The sequence below is a fragment of the Eumetopias jubatus genome, unplaced genomic scaffold, assembly GCF_037043125.1.
Source record: "Eumetopias jubatus isolate StellerSeaLion01/CBP00866 unplaced genomic scaffold, mEumJub1_p1.0 scaffold_11, whole genome shotgun sequence".
Lineage (NCBI taxonomy): Eukaryota > Metazoa > Chordata > Mammalia > Carnivora > Otariidae > Eumetopias > Eumetopias jubatus.
Genome location: NW_028274817.1, coordinates 108,649,713 through 108,672,621, shown reverse-complemented (window position 1 = coordinate 108,672,621; position 22,909 = coordinate 108,649,713).

The window sequence follows — 22,909 nt, the reverse complement described above, 5'->3', positions numbered from 1 at the left end:
AGTAATTCCTTCTCTGACGTTCTTCCTTTATTTATATAGATCCAAATTTCTGAGCTATATCATTCAACTTTTCTCTGAAGAACCTTTTAAAACATTTCTTCCAAGGCAGGTCCACTGGCAACAGTTCTCTCAATTTTTGTTTGTCTGAAAAAGTCTTTATTTCTCCTTCACTTCTGAAGGACAATTTCACAGGGCATGAATTCTAGTTAGGTGGTGTTTCTTGTTGTTGTTTGAATCAACACAATAAATATTTCACTCCATTCTATTCTGGCTTCCATGGTTTCTGAGACGTCCAGTGTAATTCTTTGTTGCTCTATAGTAAAGTGTTTTTCCCATTTGTCTTATTGTCAGGATTTTTTTCTTTATCTGTGTTTTTCTGCAGTTTGAATATGGTATGTTTAAATGTAGTTTTGTTGTTTTCTTTTTCTTTTCTTTTTGGGGGGCATTCATTCTCTCAGCTTCCTTGACCTGTGGTTTGACATGTGACATTAATTTGGGAAAATTTCCGGTCATTATTGTTTCAAATAGTTCTCCTGTTCCTTTCTAGCTTCCTCTTCTCCTTCTTCTGGTATTCCCATATGAGTGTTACACCTTTGGTAACTGCCCAACAGTTCTTTGGATATTACATTCCATATTTTTCAACCTTTTTTCTCTTTGTTTTTCAGTTTGGGAAGTTTCTATTCACATATCCTCAAGCTCACAATTCTTTCCTAAGCTGTGCCTATTCTACTAGTGAATCCCATCAAAGGCATTTTTCATTTCTGTTATGGTGTCACTGATTTCTATCATATGCTAGGGACTCTAATGGAAGTATGAGACAACACGTAAGAACAGATGGGTAATGTGTGAAGAGATGGAAATTTTTAGAATAAAAAAGTAATGCTAGAAAAGGCTGTTGTGCTAATCTACCAATTTTAGTTCTCTATAAATTAATACAAATAAATAGAATATCAGTTCACATATTTTTGCCAGTATGATAAAAATCATTCTAAATTTCACTTTAATAATTTGGACTCTGGCATATGATTACTTGGCCTAGAAGACAGAAATCAGATAAATATCCCAAAATCTTAGAAGAAAAGAGTAAGAATAACGACTTCTCTCTCATATTACAGACAACCATATGCTTTTCTCTGTATTTCCTCACTTAGTAGAAGACAGATTTTAGACTCAGCAGAAAGCCAAGGAACAGAATTTGTAGTCTGTGTGCCCTTTGAGTTTACGAGCTTGAAGCACATATAAAGTATTCAACAGTCAATAAATTATTAATGTTACAGTCCATAGTAATGGTCATGTCACATATTGGTGCCAAGAGTCTACAATACTCAATTTCCACATAATAATCTTAAGCAATTAGTTCCACTAGTGTTCACTGCACACACTGATGACGATTCTTTGCTTTCCTCAACTTACATTTCATGATATACCCTCTGGCTCAGAAAAATATTGTCTTTATTTATTTATGCCTGTGTTTGTCATGTAAGAGTTAGATTTATTATTTTTTAAATTATTGCACTGAATGGGAGGCTTTAACGTGGTGATACCAAAATGCATTTGTTTTTCAAGCAATTTAAAATTTAAAACTGTACTTGCTTAAGCTGTAGGTAAGAGCTGGTTGAGCTAGGGTGTATCTCTAGGTTTCCATAGATCTATCTTTTTTTAATGTGTGCATTTTATCAATAAAGAAATGTTGGGCCTAATAAATATGATCACTTTGAAGCATGTGGGGTGAATGAAAGTACTCACATAGACATTCCATTTTATTCTAATTAAAGTGCCCCTTAGCATATATAAGGATGTATTTCAGAATAAAGAATGGACAGAAAAAGAAAATATGACACAAAAGAAGAAAACAAAATGATCAATTCAGTAAGTCCAACAGTCTAGTAATAAGCATTTCAGATACCCATAATTAATATTATAGAGTGGGAGAAATAAATGGAGAAAGAGGAAAAAATTTTCCCTAATCTCAATATATATTCTCAATTAAAAGTGTCCTCTGATTGCAGGTAGGAATGATGCAAATAACCTACACATGACTTATTCTTGGGATATGTTTGAACAATGAAAAATAAGAGTGCAAATGTTTTCAAAGACAGAATGAAGAGTCACACAGTGTGTGTGTGTGAGAGAGACAGAAAGATAGTTGACATTCAGAGGAATCAGGTAAGAATCAGATTATACAAAAGCATTACTGCAAGCGAGAACATCATGCAACAAGGCCTTCAACATGGAGAGATAAAATAAACTTAGAATTTTATAGCTGAACAAATTATGTATCAAACAGCAAACTAGGAAACTGGTAAGAACTCAGAAATTTTGACAACCATGCACCCTATCTGACAAAAAAAGACAGTTATTTCCAAGAATAAGGAAGGCTAGAAGACTTGACTAATTCACACGCTATAAACACAAAAAATGTTGACTAAAATAAGCAACCCCCCCAAAAAAAACTTATATGCATTCATGAGCTGGAAAGACAATAAATATTCCATAGCTTTTAAGAATTAAATGAAAGGTAGAACTTAAGAGGTAAATAGGGTACTGTTTCCCTAAGACCATTTGACCAGTCAGTACTCACAGCTTCTTTGTGAGCAGGGCAGAGGATGCAAAATGGAGAACCTGCCTACTAAGAATTAACAATTGTAAAAATTATCCTTCACATAGTTTAAATCCACACTAGTTGGTCCAAAAAATCTCAAGCTCATATTCACTTTAAAGTGATGTTCTGTAGGGGGAGTCCCTGACAGAAGCAAATACAATTTGTTTCTGGGAGACTGAAACTTCAATACATGCCTCAGAACTCTAAGAAATATTAACTCAGAATAAAAAATAAATATAAAAAACTCCACAAAGAAATAGGAAATCACAGGCAATAGTTAGAAGAAACAACAAATAGTAGAATCAGAATGATAATGACTTTAGATATTGAAATTTTTAGACCTGCATGATGAACTAAGTATATTTGATATATTTCAAGTCATCCAACAGGAGACTGAAAGTATGAGTTAGAATATAGGAACTATTTAAAATAACAGAGAGCCTTAGAAAAAGGACCAAATAAAATTTCTGAATGTGAAAAAAAAAGAAAATAAAAATACAATTTTAATTTTAAAAAGTTTGTTCTATAGTCACATTTAAATGCAGAATTAGGCAACAAAAAGATGAATCAGGGGGCACCTGGTGGCTCATTCAGTTAACTCTTGGTTTCAGCTCAGGTCATGATTACAGGGTTGTAAAATCAAGTCCCTTGTCAGGCTCCACGCTCAGTGGAGAGTCTGCTATAGATTCTCCCTCTCTTCCTCGCCACCCCCCCCGCAGTCTCTCTTCCCTTTCTCTCTAATAAATAAATAAATTTTTTAAAAAAGATGAATCAGAAGAAATGACTGAAGGAGAAGAAACTGAAAGGAAATAGGATGGAAAATATGTAAAAAGGCATGGAGTACAGATAGATGACAGGACCTATCGTATCTCTACTTGGAGTTCTAGGATGAGAGAAGAGAGAGGTTTATGTGAGGGAAGATTTGAAAAGACATGTAATAATTTCCCAGAAACTAAAGACAACAGTGCCTAGATTTCAGAAGTCTAGTGAATCCAAAGGGATGGAACTTCACAGTGATCACCTACCACGGGGCAGGAAGGGCTTCAATTTCAATTTAATTAAGGTCTTCAAGGTTTACATAATACTAGAATATTGATTTATATAATTAATAATTTCTTTATATTAATTTATGTAATTATATAATTATAATTTATATAATTAATTTATGTAATACATAGTTAGAAGAAGAACAATCACGTAGTCATCTAATAGATATGGTAAAAGCTAGTAAAAATAAATACCATGTCACTATAATAACCTCTGGCAAAAAAGAACAGAGTATTTTCTTCATCTAACAAAGATCATGTACCAGAAGCTTACAACAAATAGAGGAGGGAAGAGAAGGTGGGGGATAGGGTGAAAAATGACAAATTGCTTGTATGTTATGAGAAAGAGGGAGTGAGGGGGAGACTGAGTTTCTCTAAAGAGGATAAATCCTGGGCGCCTGGGTGGCTCAGTTGGTTAAGCGACTGCCTTTGGCTCAGGTCATGATCCTGGAGTCCCGGGATCGAGTCCCACATCGGGCTCCCTGCTCAGCGGGGAGCCTGCTTCTCCCCCAACCCTCCCCCCTCTCATGTACTCTCTCTCTCTCTCATTCTCACTCTCTCAAATAAATAAATAAATCTTTAAAAAAAAAAAAGAGGATAAATCCTGACACAGGGACTATTACAATGAAGTGATAGAACCCCGAAGGGATAAAAGCAATATTTTTGATAGCAGTTTCTTCAGAAGTGGGGCTAAGAATGGAAAGAGGAGAAAAAGATACATTTCGCTTTGTGTTCTTTTGCCCCATTGAATATTATCCCCTCAACATATGTGCACGTCTTTTATAATATAAATTTAACAAAACATAAGCAAATAGAAAAGGAAAAGAAGTTCAAGGCCTATTTCCGTGTTGATTTGGACATATACTCTAGATAATTGGAAAAAGGAAGCTGTAGGTGAATATATGCATACAATATGCTCACATTCATAAATATGTTCTGACAGCATGTACAAAACACTGAAAATAGTCTGGGAATAAAGAATAAGGGTTAGAGTGACATATACTTTATACTTCACTGCCTCTTGTCATATGTGTACCTTTCCCATTGAGGTATTATTAATTTCACAGTGACTAAGTACCACAATAAACATTATCTGTAACTCTTCCTCCTCCACACCTGAAATTATTGTTCCAGTTTTTTATTCACTTAAAAAATATTATGCCCCTATTGTCCTCAGAATTCTTTCCATAAAATTGGGGATTACAGATGCTAGGCATTTTGTAATAGGCAGGACAGTCTACACAACAAGCAGTCACTCACCCAAAATGCCCACAGCACCCCCACTGAGAAAAACTAGTTTCAGCTTAAGGATGGACTTTGTTGGTTTCTCTGTGCACAGTGTTTCTCGTGTCTGATGTCTTCCTCTCTTTTGGATTTTTGTTTTTAAGTTCTAGATTGTATCTTTCAGTCATATTGTTTTTCTGGAAAAGATTATATCTAGTATATTTCCCAAATCCTTTCCATGTTTAAGAATCTCATTTTTTCCCCATGATTAAATGGGTCCAGAATTCAAGGTTCAGAATCATTTGCCCTCATACTTTTGAAGACATTTCATCATTGCCAACTAGCATTCCCTATTGGAAAAAAACAAAAGTCTAATTCTTCTTCATTATATAACCACTTTTTTCTCTTTTTCTAGGATGTTATCTTTTGGGTTCAGAAAAATCCCTAGCATGTGTTTAAATGTAGTTCTATTTTATTATTTCTTTCTGCTATTTAGAGTCTGTATCCTTGAACTTTCTTCTTGCTATTAGAAAGAAGAAATAAAATCACAGAAGCAGGAAAATGTCTTGGTCTTGCCAGTGCTAATATATTAGGGAAAGAACTGATCGGAAAAGTAAGTAAGTAAGATTAAAAGCAGTTATTTTGGGGGCACCTGGCTTGCCCAGCTGGTGGAGCGTGTGACTCTTGATCTCAGGGTCATGAGTTTGAGCCCCAAGTTGGATGTAGAGATTATAAAGAAATAAACTTTAAAAAAAATAAAAGCAGTCATTTTTAACTTTCTTTTTGGACCAGTGATACTTAGTCTCTCATGGGTAAGAATATCACTTCTCTCGGAATTGGAGTTTCCAAAAGCAATAGACTATTTTTTGTAATTTATTTAATTGCCTAGAGATATAATTGAGAAAATTATCTGACAGAACCAGCAGTGCCTTGGCTTCATATAGGAATGGGTAAATCTGCAAATTAGCCTGCTTGCACAAAAGCTTTAATGGGCATTTAAAGACTTCTGTAATAACACTCTTAATTCAGTCCAGCTATCTTTACAAAGCAATTTGGAGATAATTTCAGAAATTTTATTCAAATAAAGGAAGGTTCAACTGGTTATCATTCATTTGATAAATCCCATCACCGGAATGCCACCCATTTCTACTTGCTTCTTAATAAACACCTATCCCTTTATTAATGTTCATCCATTCATTTGTCATATTCTGGGAAGGATGAAATAAATCCTTACCTCCCTACTTTATAAAGGATGGGGCTGAAGTTCAAAAGAAAATAAATGATACACTTGTTTGCATTAATTTATTTACTTGCTCAGTCAACATCTCTTGAGCTCTTACAAAAGCCAGGCACTACCACAGCTACTGAGAATACAAAGATGACCAAGGATTTTTCAGTGTAAGACAGGCATATAAAGAAATTATTATAATACAATGTCTGTAGACTATTTGCAAATTAAACAGAAGTTTCCCTAGTATCAAAATCTTTGGTATCCCAATGAGTCTTTCTTTTTGTTCAAGAGAGCCATGCTTTCTTTTTTGTCACCAGGTTCTTCCTTCATCCCAACCATCTTCAGTGATACTTCTAGAGCTCAAGTCTAATAATGTTCTTGACTGATAGAAACACTCAAATTACCTTCTCAACCCTAGGAAAAGGGCATGTGAGATCACACACAAACCCCAATCTCACTTTTACTCTACCATATCTCTTTAATATCTCTTTTAATATCTCCACCTCATTTAACACTTAAACCATACCAAAAACCTACTAATTCCCTCCCACTCCCCCAATTTTTTATTTCTCTAGCTTTGCACACACTTGTATTTGCCTATAAGGTGCCTCCTGTACGTCCTCCAAAGGCTTTTTAACTATTACTTCCATTTAATGAAGCCTGATGTAATGTCTAAGGAAAAAGTTACCACTATCTTTTCCTCTGATTGTATCTTGTTTTATCCATATCATAGGCCTTACCATTTATTCATTTACTACATATGTGCATACATGTATCCTATTAACTCATGAATTCCTTGAAATCATGGATAAAACCTTTTTTATATTTTTATAAATACTACCTATAAACATGCTAAGGTATGGGAGATGATTTAAAAAATTATCAAACAACTGTGTTCTCAGCAAGAGTATTATGAGTGGAGAACATGGTAGATTGGCTTTCTTTTTTTCCTCAGTCTAAGGCAGTGGTTTTCAAAGTGTGGTCTCTGGACCTATAGTATAAACATCACCTGGGAATGTGTTAGAAAAGCAAAGTCTTAAGGCTTATTTTACCCTCCCCACACCCAAGACCTATTAAATCAGAAAATCTGGAGGTCGACTCAACATTTTGTGTTTTTACCAGTCCTCTAGGTGATTCTTATAGAGGCTCACATTTGAGAACTACTGTTCCAAAGAAATTGTCTTTGTGGTGGCACTGTGTCTGGTGGCCATTTTATTGCTCCTCAAACGAAATAGATGGAATATATGAAGATAACGAAGTCCTTAACTTTCTATAAGATTGATTGTGGATAAGTTCTAAGAATTGGCCCATAGAAGAGAAGGCAAATTTTCATAGGCCAGAATGTCACAGGACAATTGCATGAAACATAAGAAAGTAGATAATGTGCTAAGTAATAAATGATAGAAAGGGAGCACAGTATACCAAGGAGCCACAACAATATGACCAGAAAATGAAGATAAGTCTTCAGGAGAGAGAAACTACAGAATAGAAGAGCATGTGTGTAGGAGCAGGAGAAAGGGAGCTGGCAGCAAAGTCCAAATACTTGGAAAACCAGTAACTGGAGACTAGATTACTGTAAAAGGATAAAGAAGATACAGTGTGTACACACACACACACACACACACACACACACACACACACACACACACAGAAACATTACTCAGCTATCAAAAAGAATGAAATCCTGCCATGTACAATGACATGGATGGAGGCAGAGTACTATGCTAATTGAAATAAGTCAGAGAAAGACAAATACCCTACGATTTCAGTCCTATGTGGAATTTAAGAAACAAAACAGATGGACATAGGGGAATGGGAAAAAAGAGAGAAAGGGAAACAAACCATAAGAAACTCTTAACGACAGAGAACAAACTGAGGGTTGATGGTGGGAGGTGGGTGGGGGATGGGCTAGATGGGGGATGGGGATTAAATAAGGCACTTGTTAGGATGAGCACTGGGTATTGTATGGAAGTGATGGATCACTAATTCTCCATCTGAAATTTTACCAATTTTACCATATATGTTAACTAATTAGAATTTAAATAAAAACTTGAAATAAAAAAGGAATATTTAAGTCTTTTCCACATCCAGAAGAATGCTACAGAAGATCAAAGAGAGGGAAATGGCAACACATGGAGATGAAAGGTAACTGCAAGAGAGACCCAAGCACTCCTGGTTGGAGATAATTCACTTACTTCCTATGTGAAGAAGGACTGGAAGTTAACAGTAGACTCATATATACCATAATATCTACAACATTCTAATCATGTGGTATAGCCAAATTGTCAAGAGACTGGGCTTTGGCATTCAACACAATGAGATTCTAACCCTGGCTTCCCCAATTATCAGCTGTGTGGTCTGAGCTTCAGTACACTTATCTAAAAAAAAAAAAAAAAGGAATAAAAATAGTCCATCACAACAGAGAAGTTTCAATAAATGATAAAATGGCAATAAAGCATCTTGTGATCTAGTTGACACAATAAAGTATTCAATACATGAAAATGTTTATTTAGTTCAAGAATTTGGTCCTAAGTTCTGCATATAATTGCCATAATTACCTGCATAAATTTCCTATAATATGATAAAGTGATTCTCATATAAACCCTCTTATGTCATAAGTGCCAATCAGTAACCTTAATCTAGTGTGGTGGTGGTGGTGGTGATGGTGGTGGTGGTGTGTATGTGTGTGTGTATATGTGTGTGAGGCAAAATTTCTAATTCCATGATGCCCCTTCAGTTCTCTCCTACTTATTTTGGGGTTTATATTTATCCCTACTCAAATAGTGGAAGAGGTTACTTGATTGCTATAGTGAGACAACTGATTACATATCATCAGAGCAAAATAAATTCTGTGGTATGATGCTATTAATTTGGCCAGAAATATATTTCATACATCATATTGTGGTCTACTCAAAAACAAGGTGTAATTTTTACTAAAACAATAGAATAAGGGGTCCCATGTCATGTCTTCCATCTTTTATTAAGAGGCTTCAAGGAATAAAGTGAAATGGATTTCCTTTACTTTGCCACCTGCTCACATTGATTTGATTAAGCCCAGAGAGATTCTATCAAAAATCTAATTTGTAGGACTTTAATCATGATGTGGTGTAAGGTGCCAGTTCATGAGCTGTGAGATCTTAAGTAAGTCACTTCATCTCTCTGAACCTCAATATTCATGTGTGAAATGAGGATGCGGTCATGCACCCACTGTCCTTCACACGGTTATTTTGAGATGCAAAGGCATGGGAAGGCACTGCTCAAAATGTGTAAACATTAGCTAGCTGCTCTCTATTCCTAGTTGCTCTATTAGGAAGTATTTCTTCATATTTCACCAAAGGTTTCATCTAACCCTGCATGAATGAATGCTGTTTTAACTTGCTAGGACGTATCTGTAGATGTGTTTTGGTTTTGATCTGTAATCAATTCATACAGAGAATAAATACCATAACCATCACCTTGTTTTGCTATATAATCAGACATTTTAGTTCTGCCCTGTTAGAGAAACAAAAATTCCTTATGCTTTCAAATTTTCTACTGATGAGTGAACTGCACTCCCCCCAGCCCAAACTGTATAGTCTTCAAAAAATGGAGACACCAAGTATAGTGTTTATTACAAGAGGCATTAATAACAGCCTACTGAATAAAGGCTGTTATATGTCAAGTGGTTCCAGAGTACTGTGCCTCAGAGTTCAGAAAATAAAGCTAACCTAAAAAGCAGGTGGTGAATCCTAATTCAAGGAAAGATGTTTGTTGTAACAGGTTGTTCTTAGAGCTAAGGAAAGTCTTTATCATCTGTCTGAGCATAAGGTGTTCCGGTATTTGGGAAATGGGTAAATAAAGAGCTACTGTGTAAGTTGTAGAGGGATGGCCAATTACAGAAATAGAATATAGGATATGAATTAGCATTAAAATTGTATAGATGTAGCATTGGGTAGAGGAAGATTGGTTTAAAATATGAGAGATGGGTTCCATTTCTAGTTGTCTGCCTTATTGTGTAGGTTAGAGCAAGTCACTGAAATAGTGAACCTGTATTTTCTTATCTATTAAGTGAGGAACATAATCTCTACCCTGAGAAATTGCTGCAGACATATAATGAGAAGTTACATGTGAAAGTATTATATCCTGGTGCCTAACATAGAGAAGGTACTAAAAAAATATCTTTCTATGACTTTTCTTGGATTTTTAAAAAAATTATTTTCCTTTTCTTGCTTTCCTTTTCTTCATCTTTTCTCTTCCCTAGGAACCAAATGATCCCTTTTGGGTGGGTTTAGAAGACATTTTAGGAAATAATACATTGACTTCAAGCTAGTTTAGTGGGTTTTTATTATCACTGTATTAGTTGTGAAAATGGCTGTTTCATAGACATTTCTGGATAATAAAATACTTGTATTACCCAGATTTATATATGCATAAATATAAGAACTGGTGAGCGACCAGAAAGAGAAGAACAAAAGCCTACCTCAGAAAAATGGTTGATTCTATGGCTTGGGGAAGGAAAGTAGAAGGTAGATCTAGAATATTTTGTGATGCCATTAAGTAAAGAGATCCTCAAAGAATGACCAAAACATGTTCATAGAACAAAGGAAAAAGCTTGAAGGGGATAACAAAATCTGGGACAAATGGAGCAGCAAAGTAAATTATGATAGTAACAAATGATAACTACTAAAATATAAATTCATTATTCCTTACAAATATAAATTAAATAAATAAGTCATGAGATGAAAAGTACAGCATAGGGAATATAGTCAATAATATTGTAATAACTTTGTATGGTGACAGATAGTAACTACACTTATGGTGGTGAACATTTCATAATGTTTATAATTGTCAAATACTATGTTGTACACCTAGAACTATTATATGTCAACCATACTTCAATTTAAAAAAAGAAAAAAGGGGCACCTGGGTATCTCAGCTGATTAAGTCTCTAACTCTTGATTTTGGCTCAGGTCATGATCTCAAGGTCCTGGGATCAAGTCCTGTGTTGGGCTCCGTGTTCAGCAGGGAGTCTCTTTGATGATTCTCTCTCTCCCTCTCCCTCTGCCCCTCCCCCCACTCCTGCTCCCTCTCTAAAATAAATAAATAAATCTTTAAAAAATAAATAAAAACAAAAAATAAAAAGATATAAAAATGAGTAGGAAAGAAGGGAAACCTCTTCATTAAAGAATGCCAACTAATGAATGTAAATAAAATGACAGGATTAGAAAATAACCATTTTGTTACATAATGATAATAATTCAGGCGAGAATTTTCACACTAAAACGAGGAGGTGACTATTTGTTGATGAACAGGATATTTCTATCTTCCCACAAAATACTTAGTAATTATAAAGGGAAAAATATTAACTTTATAATGAAAAAAATTGGTGGACACCACCTTCACCAAGTGATTAAATTTACCATCACCAGTAACAAAACAACCTGACATCATGGCCTCCTGATATAATGCACTTGAGAAGGACATAATATCCCTTTTGTGGTATTCTAGCCAAAAATGTACAATCTGAATTTAATCATGAGGAAACATCAGACAAACCCAAATTGAAAGATAGTCCTCAAAATAACTGTCCTGTGCTCTTCAAAAATGTCAGTCTTGAAGGACAAAGAAAGGCTGAGGAAGTGTTCCAGATTAAAGGAGACCAAAAAGACATGGTACCTAAATGAAACACATAATTCTGGACTTACTGGCTCTTTGAATAGAAGAAAATATATTTTTTACTAGAAAATAGCACATTATTGGGACAATTAGCATAATTTTATTAAGTTCTGTTGATTAGATGGTAGTATTGTATCAGTGTTAATTTCCTGATTTTAGTCGCTATAATATGATTATACAGGGGGGTGTCCTTGTCATTTTGGAAATAAACCCTGAAGTATCTAGAGAGTGCCTTAGTTCCAGCTACTATGATAAAAATATCATGAGCTGGGTGGCTATAACAACATTTTTTCTCATAGTTCGGGAGGCTGGGAAGTCCAAGATCCAGGCACCAGCCAGTTTGGTGTCTGGTGAGAGCTGGCTTCTTGGTTCACAGACAGCCATCTTCTTGCTCTGTCCTCACATGGCAGAAGGGGCCACAGAGCTCTCTGGGGTCCCTTTCATAAGGGCATTAATCCCATTCCTGGGGACTCTACCCTCATGATCTAATCAGCCGCAAAGGCCCCCACCTCCTAATGCGATCACAATTGGGAAGTTATTATTTAACATATGAATTTTGGGGAAACACCAACATTCACTCTATAGCAGAGATCATAGGGCATCATGTCTAAAACTTACTATCAATGGATGCAGAGGAAAAATTATAAATCATCTATGTATCTATCAAGAGAGTACAAAGAATGGTAAAGCAAATATGATAAATATTAACAATTGGGGGAGCCTAGATAAGGACATATACGAACATTTTTATGATCCTTCCAATTTTCGTTAAGAGTAAAATTATTTCAAAATAAAAGGTTAAAAAAAATAAGAAAAAGCAACACCTTGACAATGGACAGATTTTGACCCAAGGTTTGCCTTCAAAACTCTGTGACAGTCAGAATCTTAAATTCTTCAGGCTCAAGTTTTCTCAAATGTAAATGGAGGAAATGATAATATCAATCTCCTGGGTCATTAGTAGGATTAAGTAAAATGAATCATATTAGTTGCTTAGCACTGTGTCTGAAATGTATTAAGCACTCAATAAATTGCAGCTATTGTTGTTCTTATATTACAGACCTAAAACGAATTTAGTACATCATTTCTCTTTTAGACCTTTATTTGGAATTCCTCCATGTGTTCATAGGGCTTTATATCTAACTTCATTTTACTACCAGTTAATACTTTGCTATCAATATGTGTTTGTATGTCTGCTTTTCTCACTATAGAGGCAGCTCCTTGGGGGTGATAAAGCTATTTTCTTATCTTTCTGGCACTAGTGCCTAGCATAAAACTAGGTACATATACTCTGAGGAACCTTACAAAAGATAACACTCGCACATCGGTGCTCTATGACTATGGTTGACTAAATGATAGTAAGGAGTGCTGGGAAAGCACTGAACAAAGTCCTATAAACCAAAACATTTAAGATGATGTTGCTTTATTTGTACCAAGCAACTATTTCTTATGTTCTATAAGGCTATATATATTATCTGTAATTGTGATTGAATTTGAGACTCTAATTTCATTAAGATAACCAACCAAAGACTACCGACTTTGGTTTGCAAAAGAGGCAAAAAGGAAGCAAATGAATGGATGCATTGTAAATATTGTCCTTTGAAATCTGGCAGCCTGGACTGCTCGAGCCATCATGATTAGTTATAATTCAAGACAAATGAGAACAAAGAGTGTTTACCTACTGGTTCAAAAGAAATTCCAATTCCTTGGGTTCTTCTTAGTCCAAAATACAAAAATTTGGGCCAGGTCAGAGGGTAGTTTTGCAAAGCAGTCAGATGCGTCTATCACAAAGTCATTTATTTAGAATTCTGCTCGGTTTCAGCCAAGGAACCCATTTATTCTTTACTTTGCCTTTGTTTTTTCTTTAATTATTGTGTTTTGCCTTCCTCCCAGATCCATTAAAGTATCACACAATAATAAAATTGAAAAGTTTTTTTCCCAAAAGATGTATGTTCAGGGATGATTTTTCTTCATAGATTATTGAAAGATCCTCAATATTTGCTCAAGAGTTAAACTGCCCTTCAAATATTCTTTTTCATTTTGAGACATATTCCCTGAAAACATTCCCCATGATAACTATTCTGTGGTCTTTGAAAGAAATTTGTCATTCAATCTGAAGGTAGACTAAAAATGGTCAAATGTTTGTGCATCTAAATATGGTAAATGTTCCTACAAATAAATATTAGCTTTTTACTTGACATATTTATATAGCTGTGTGAAATTGTTTTGTCTCTCTTTTCAAAATGTACAAAGGGCTGTTAAAGGAGATATTTGTCAGGATAACATTTAATGCCAAATACCAAAGATCTTTGGGTATGTTTTTTTTTGTTTGTGTGTGTTGTATGTTGCTTCTTATACCTTGGAAAACACACTGTATACACTTGTATAAGAACATGATTAGAAAACAAGGTATGGTTATATCTTATTTTAATAAAAAATGAAGTCAGAAGAGAAAAATATGATTTAAGAATATGAAAGAAGAGGTTAAAATTCTTTAATGTGAACAGAAACTGGTAGAAAAGAATGACTGAAATAATGCATAAATCTCTAAGGCACAAGAAATCTTGAGGTACTAGTTTGATTGGATATTAGAGACATGTGGAAAAAGCCCATCACTAGTTCAGGATTCACCACTCACTAGAGTAACGAGTATTTCATCTCCAAGGATTAAAATAATCAATATGGAGGGGGGCGGAGCAAGATGTCAGAGGAGCAGGAGACCTGGATTTCATCCGGTCTCAGGAATTCAGCTATTGAATAGGGATTGAACCATTCTGAACACCTACGAACTCAACAAGAGATCGAAGAAGAGAGTAGCAACAACTCTCTGAACAGAGAAGCGACCACTTACTGGAAGGTAGGACGTTCGGAGAAGTGAATCCGAGGCGATATTTGGGAGGAGAGATGGCGGGGGAGGGGGCCTCTGTCGCCCATATCTGGCAAGTGATAGAGCCGCGGAGAACAAAATCAGAACTTTTAGAAGTTGGCTCCACTGAGGGACGTCGCTCCAGTGGCTAAGCGGGGGGGGACCCCTCGTGGGACAGTGTGGTCTCAGGATCCTCAGGATCACAGAAAAACCTGGGGTGCCTGAGTGCAGCAGAGCTCCGAGGTATTGGAGTGGGGAAGCCGGCTGCAGAGACGGAGCCGAAGCGCAGGCTCTCAGCTCGGGGTGGCCATAAACTGTGATCCGTGGCCCAGTCGGGCCACCGCTCCTCCAGCAGGGACCCAACAAGCGGCAGAGCTGGGGAGACGCCCCTTCATCCTCTGGGAGGAGCAGCGTGGGAGCGCACCGCAGGGATCTGCTGGGTTTGGAGACTCCACATGGGGTCGGGTGCCAGAGATAAAAATGCTCAGTCATGGGCCAGGTGAGCACGGAGTACAGCCGGAGACTGGGGACACGGGAGTGACTGCTTTTCTCTGGGGGCGCACTGAGGAGCGGGGCCCCGAGTTCTCGGCTCCTCCGGGTGGAGACTGGGAGGCCACCATTTTCACCCTGGTCCTCCAAAGCTGTACCGAGAGCTTGCAGGGAAAAAAAGCTCCTGAGAGCAAACCCGAGCAGCTTGCTTAGCCCTGACCGACAAGGGCAGGGCAATTCTGCCTCTGGCAAAGACATTTGGGAACCACGGCAACAGGCCCCTCCCCCAGAAGATCAGCACGAACAGCCAGCAAGCCAAGACCAAGTTTACCGATCAAGGAGAACAGGAGAACTCCAGCTCTAGGGGAATACTGCACATAGAATTCATGGCTTTTTTACCATGATTCATTAGTTTTTCAAAGTTAATTTTTTAACTGTTTTTCTTTTAATTTTTCTTTTTCCCTTTTTCAACCAACATCATATCAATCCCTTTTTTAAAAAAAACATTTTTTATTTTTCATTTTTGGAGTCATATTTTATCCCTTCATAGTAGTTACCCTTATTTTTGGCATATAGATATAAGTTGTTCTCTCTTTAAAATTTTGAGATACAGTTTCTTCTAACAGATCAAAATATACCCTAAATCACTAGTGTATGGCTTTGTTCTAGTCTCCTGCCTGATCACATTCTCTCCCTTTTTTTTAAATCTTCTTTCTTTCTTCAAACAACTTCTTATCTTATCAATACCTTTTATAAAATCTTTTATAATTTTCATCTTTACAGTCAACTTCCATCCCTTCATTGTATCAACCCTTATTTTGTACATATATAAGGCTTTCTTCCTTTAAAATTGTAGGAGGCACTTTCTTCTAACAGACCAAAATACGCCCAAAATCTAGTGTGTGGCACTGATCTATGCACTAGCCTGATCATATTTGATCATATTCTGTTTTTTTTGTATTGTTCTGTTTTTGTTTTTATCTTTTTCTTTTTTTTCTCTTTCTTTTTTCTTTCTTTCCCTTTCTTTTCCCCTGGTTTCAGGTCTTTTCTGATTTGTATAGAGTATATTTGCTGGGGACGTTGTTAACCTGTTAGCATTTTGTTCTCTCATTCATCTCTTCCCCTCTGGACAAAATGACAAGACGAATAAAATCACCTCAGCAAAAAGAACAAGAGGTAGTACCATCTGCCAGGGACCTACTCAATACGGACATTAGTACGATGTCAGACCTAGAGTTCAGAATCATGACTTTAAAGATATTAGCTGGGCTTGAGAAAAGCATGGAAGTTATTAGAAAAACCTTTCTGGAGAAATAAAAGAGCTAAAATCTAACCAAGTCCAAATCAAAAAGGCTATTAATGACCTGCAATGAAAAATGGGGGCACTAACTGCTAGGATAAATGAGGCAGAAGAGAGAATCAGCGATATAGAAGACCAAATGATGGAAAATAAAGAGGCTGAGAAAAAGAGAGAGAAACAACTACAAGATCATGAGGGCAGAATTCGAGAGATAAGCGATACGATAAGACGAAACACCATTAGAATAATTGGGATCCCAGAAGAAGAAGAAAGAGAGAGGGGGGCAGAAGGTATATTGGAGCAAATTATAGCAGAGAACTTCCCTAATGTGGGGAAGGAAACAAGCATCAAAATCCAGGAGGCACAGAGAACCCCTCTCAAAGTCAATAAAAATAGGCCAACACCCCGACATCTAATAGTAAAACTTCTGAGTCTCAGAGACAAAGAGAAAAGCCTGAAAGCAGCTCGGGAGAAGAGATATGTAACCTACAATGGTAGACACATTAGACTGGCAACAGACCTATCCACAGAGACCTGGCAGGCCAGAAAGGACTGCCATGAGACCTTCAGAGCACTAAATGAGAAAAATATGCAGCCAAGAATACTATATCCAGCTAGGCTGTCATTGAAAATAGAAGGAGAGATAAGAAGCTTCCAGGACAAACAAAAACTAAAGGAATTTGCAAACACAAAACCAGCCCTCCAAGAAATATTGAAAGGGGTCCTCTAAGCAAAGAGAGAGCCTAAAATCGGCATAGATCAGAAGGAACACAGACAATATACAGTAACAGTCACCTTACAGGCAATACAATGGCACTAAATTCATAACTTTCAATAGTTACCCTGAATGTAAATGGGCTAAATGCCCCAATCAAAAGACACAGGCTATCAGATTGGATTAAAAAACAAGACCCATCAATATGCTGTCTGCAAGAGACTCATTTTAGATCCAAAGACACCCCCAGATTGAAAGTGAGGGGGTGGAAAACCATTTACCATGCTAATGAACACCAAAAGAAAGCTGGGGTGGCAATCCTTATATCAGACAAATTAGATTTTAAAACAAAGACTGTGATAAGAGATGAAGAAGGACACTATATCCTCCTTAAAGGGTCTATGCAGCAAGAAGATCTAACAACTGTAAATATCTATGCCCCTAACATGGGAGCAGCCAATTATATAAGACAATTAATAACAAAAGCAAAGAAACACATTGACAACAATACAATAATAGTGGGGGACTTTGACACCCCCCTGACTGAAATGGACAGATCATCTAAGCAAAAGATCAACAAGGAAATAAAGACTTTAAATGACACACACTGGACCAAATGGACTTCACAGACATATTCAGAACATTCCATCCCAAAGCAACAGAATACATATTCTTCTCTAGTGCCCATGAAACATTCTCCAGAATAGATCACATCCTAGGTCACAAATCAGGTCTCAACTGGTACCAAAAGATTGGGATTATTTCCTGCATATTTTCAGACCACAATGCTTTGAAACTAGAACTCAATCCCAAGAGGAAAGTCGGAAAGAACTCAAATACGTGGAGGCTAAAGAGCATCCTACTAAAGAATGAATGGGTCAACCAGGAAATTGAAGAAGAATTTAAAAAAATTCATGGAAACCAATGAAAATGAAAACACAACTGTTCAAAATCTTTGGGATACAGCAAAGGCAGTACTGAGCGGAAAGTATATAGCAATACAAGCCTTTCTCAAGAAACAAGAAAGGTCTCAAATACACAACCTAACCCTACACCTAAAGGAGCTAGAGAAAAAAAAAACAGCAAATAAAGCCTAAACCCAGCAGGAGAAGAGAAATAATAAAGATCAGAGAAGAAATCAATGAAATAGAAACCAAAAGAAAAGTAAAACAAATCAACGAAACTAGGAGCTGGTTCTTTGAAAGAATTAACAAGATTGATAAACCCCTGGCCAGACTTATCAAAAAGAAAAGAGAAATGACCCAAATCCACAAAATCATGAATGAAAGAGGAGAAATCACAACCAACACCAAAGAAATACAAACAATGATAAGAACATATTATGAGCAACTCTATGCCAGCAAATTAGATAACCTGGAAGAAATGGGCGCATTCCTAGAGATGTATCAACTACCAAAACTGAACCAGGAAGAAATAGAAAACATGAACAGACCTATAACCACTAAGGAAATTGAAGCAGTCATCAAAAATCTCCCAAGAAACAAAAGCCCAGGGCCAGATGGCTTCCCAGGGGAATTCTATCAGACATTTCAAGAAGAATTAATACCTATTTTCCTGAAACTGTTCCAAAAAATGGAAATGGAAGGAAAACTTCCAAACTCATTTTATGAGGCCACCATTACCTTGATCCCAAAACCAGAGAAAGACCTCATCAAAAAGGAGAATTACAGACCAATATCCTTGAAGAACATGGATGCAAAAATTCTCACCAAAATACTAGCCAATAGGATCCAACAGTACATTAAAAGGATTACTCACCATGACCACGTGGGATTTATCCCTGGGCTGCAAGGTTGGTTCAACGTCCACAAATCAATCAACGTGATACAATACATTAACAAAAGTAAGAGCAAGAACCATATGATCCTCCCAATACATGCAGAAAAAGCATTTGACAAAGTACAGCATCCTTTCTTGATCAAAACTCTTCAGAGTATAGGGATAGAGGGTACCTACCTCAATATCATAAAAGCCATCTATGAAAAACCTACAGCGAATATCATTCTCAGTGGGAAAAAGCTGAGAGCTTTCCCCCTAAGTTCAGGAATGCGGCAGCGATGTCCACTATCACCATTGCTATTCAACATAGTATTAGAAGTCCTAGTCACAGTAAACAGACAACAAAAAGAAATCAAAGGCATCCAAATCGGCAAAGAGGAAGTCAAACTCTCACTCTTTGCAGATGATATGATACTTTATGTGGAAAACCCTAAAGACTCCACCCCAAAACTGCTAGAACTCATACAGGAATTCAGCAAAGTAGCAGGCTATAAAATCAATGCACAGAAATCAGTGGCATTCCTATACACCAACAACAAGACAGAAGAGAGACAAATCAAGGAGTCGATCCCATTTACAATTGCACCCAAAACCATAAGATACCTAGGAATAAATTTAACCAAAGAGGCAAAGGATCTGTACTCAGAAAACTATAAAATACCCATGAAAGAAATTGAAGAAGACACAAAGAAATGGAAAAACGTTCCATGCTCATGGAGTGGAAGAACAAACATTGTGAAGATGTCAATGCTACCTAGAGCAATCTACACATTCAATGCAATCCCCCTCAAAATACCATCTACTTTTTCAAAGAAATGGAACAAATAATCCTAAAATTTGTATGGAACCAGAAGAGATCCCGAAGAGCCAGAGGAATGTTGAAAAAGAAAAGCAAAGCTGGCGGCATCACAATTCCGGACTTCCAGCTCTATTACGAAGCTGTCATCATCAAGACAGTATGGTACTGGCACAAAAACAGACACATAGATCAATGGAACAGAATAGAGAGCCCAGAAATGGACCCTCAACTCTATGGTCAACTCTTCTTTGACAAAGCAGGAAAGAATGTCCAATGGAAAAAAGACAGTCTTTTCAACAAATGGTGTTGGGAAAATTGGACAGCCACATACAGAAGAATGAAACTGGACCATTTCCCTACACCACACACAAAAATAGACTCCAAATGCTTGAAAGACCTAAACATGAGACAGGAGTCCATCAAAATCCTAAAGGAGAACACAGGTAGCAACCTCTTCGACCTCAGCCGCAGCAACTTCTTCCTAGAAACATCGCCAAAGGCAAGGGAAGCAAGGGCAAAAATGAACTATTGGGATTTCATCAAGATAAAAAGCTTTTGCACAGCAAAAGAAACAGTCCACAAAACCAAAAGACAACCGACAGAATGGGAGAAAATATTTGCAAATGACATATCAGATAAAGGGCTAGTATTCAAAATCTCTAAAGAACTTATCAAACTCAACACCCAAAGAACAAATAATCCAATCAAGAAATGGGCAGAAGACATGAGCAGACATTTTTGCAAAGAAGACATCCAAATGGCCAACAGACACATGAAAAAGTGTTCAACATCACTCGGCATCAGGGAAATCCAAATCAAAACCTCAATGAGACACCATCTCACACCAGTCAGAATGGCTAAAATTAAGAAGTTCAGGAAATGACAGATGTTGGCGGGGATGCGGAGCAAGGGGAACCCTCCTACACTGTTGGTGGGAATGCAAGCTGGTGCAGCCACTCTGGAAAACAGTATGGAGGTTCCTCAAACAGTTGAAAATAGAGCTACCATACGATCCAGCAATTGCACTACTGGGTATTTACCACAAAGATACAAATGTAGGGATCCGAAGGGCTACGTGCACCTCAATGTTTAAAGCAGCAATGTTCACAATAGCCAAACTGTGAAAAGAGCCAAGATGTCCATCGACAGATGAATGGATAAAGAAGAAGTGGTATATATACACAATGGAATATGATGCAGCCATTAAAAGGAATGAGATCTTGCCATTTGCAACAACGTGGATGGAACTGGAGGGTGTTATGCTGAGTGAAATAAGTCAATCAGAGAAAGACATGTATCATATGACCTCACTGATACGAGGAATTTTTAATGTCAGGAAACAAACTGAGTGTTGCTGGAGTGGTGGGGGGTGGGAGGGATGGGGTGGCGGGGTGATAGACATTGGGGAGGGTATGTGCTATGGTGAGCGCTGTGAATTGTGTAAGACTGTTGAATCACAGATCTGTACTTCTGAAACAAATAATGCAACATATGTTAAGAAAAAAGAAAAAGAAGAAGATAGCAGGAGGGGAAGAATGAAGGGGAGTAAGTCGGAGTGGGAGATGAATCATGAGAGAGGATGGACTCTGAAAAACAAACTGAGGGTTCTAGAGGGGAGGGGGTGGGGGGATCGGTTAGCCTGGTGATGGGTATTAAAGAGGGCACATTCTGCGTGGAGCACTGGGTGTTATGCACAAACAATGAATTTTGGAACACTACATCAAAAACTAATGACGTAATGTATGGTGATTAACATAACAATAAAAAATTAAAAAAATAATAAAATAATCAATATGTTGACTATATCCCTGTAGGGAGTCTGAAATGTACTTAGGACTCTCACAAAAGATAAGAAAGTAACATTAAAAAAGTGTGTCTCACTCAGGGCATTTTTAGCTATCTTTTAAATAAGTATTTTGAATAAAAGCAGAAAAGAGAAAGTCCTAAATAATTTTCCTATAGGGTATGGGTAACTACCAACAAGTGTGGGGAAAAAAAAGATCAGTCAACGGATTTTTGCCATTAGGAAATAAAGAATTTAGGAATTAAAGTGCCTGAACAACATGGTTTCATTCACTATACAGTTGTCTTTCCAAGACCACAGTATGAACTCAAAAGGCATCACACTCCCTGAAGTGTTTTACATCTAGATGTAACTTGAAAGCACAGATCCTCCATCAGAGAGCCGACTTGAGAGTTTTGAGAGGAGATGCAGCTAGCTCTCTACCCATGGAGTATTTGGGTTTTCTTCTTTCATGCTCTGTTGTTGCCATCTTGAAATTCTTTATTTCCCAACTTTATTGCGATATATTTGACATGAAACATTGTGTAAGATTAAGCTGTACAACATGATTTGGAAGGCAGCTATGTTCACCTCTATATTACTAATACTGCACTACAACATGATGTTTTGATATATATCTCCATATACATATGGAGATATATATATATATATATATATATGGAAAGATTACCACAAGAACGTTATTTAACACCATTACTTCACATAATTACCATATTTCCGTGTGGTGAGAACATCATAGATCTACTATCATAGCAACTTTCAACTATATAATACAGTATTGCAAATTATAGTCATCACGCTGTACATTAGATTCCCTAAAAGTTATTCACCTTACAGCTGAAAGTTTGTACGCTTTGGCCAATCTTATTTTCCCCACCACCTAGCTGCTGGCAACCACCATTATACTCTTTTTCTATGAGTTTGGTTTTTTTAGATTACACATACAAGTGAGATTATACAGTATTTATTTTTCTCTGATTTCTTTTACCTAGCATGATGTCCTCAAGGTCATCCTTGTCACAAATGGCAGGATTTCCTTCTTTATTAAGGCTGAGTAATATTTAATTATATATATAATAAAATATTATACATTGAAATGTATATTATTTATATAATGTATATTATGTATGAAATATATATAAATGTATAATGTATATTACATATTATACACACACACACACCCATCTTACTTTTTAAAATTGAGTGAGTTGACACACAATGTTACATTAGTTTCAGGTGTACAACATAGTGATTGGACAAGTCTAGATATTAGGCTATATTATCACAAATATAGTTACCATGTGTGACCATACAGTGCTATTATAATACTACTGAATAGATTCTCTATGCTGTACTTTTTATCCCTGTGACTTATTCATCA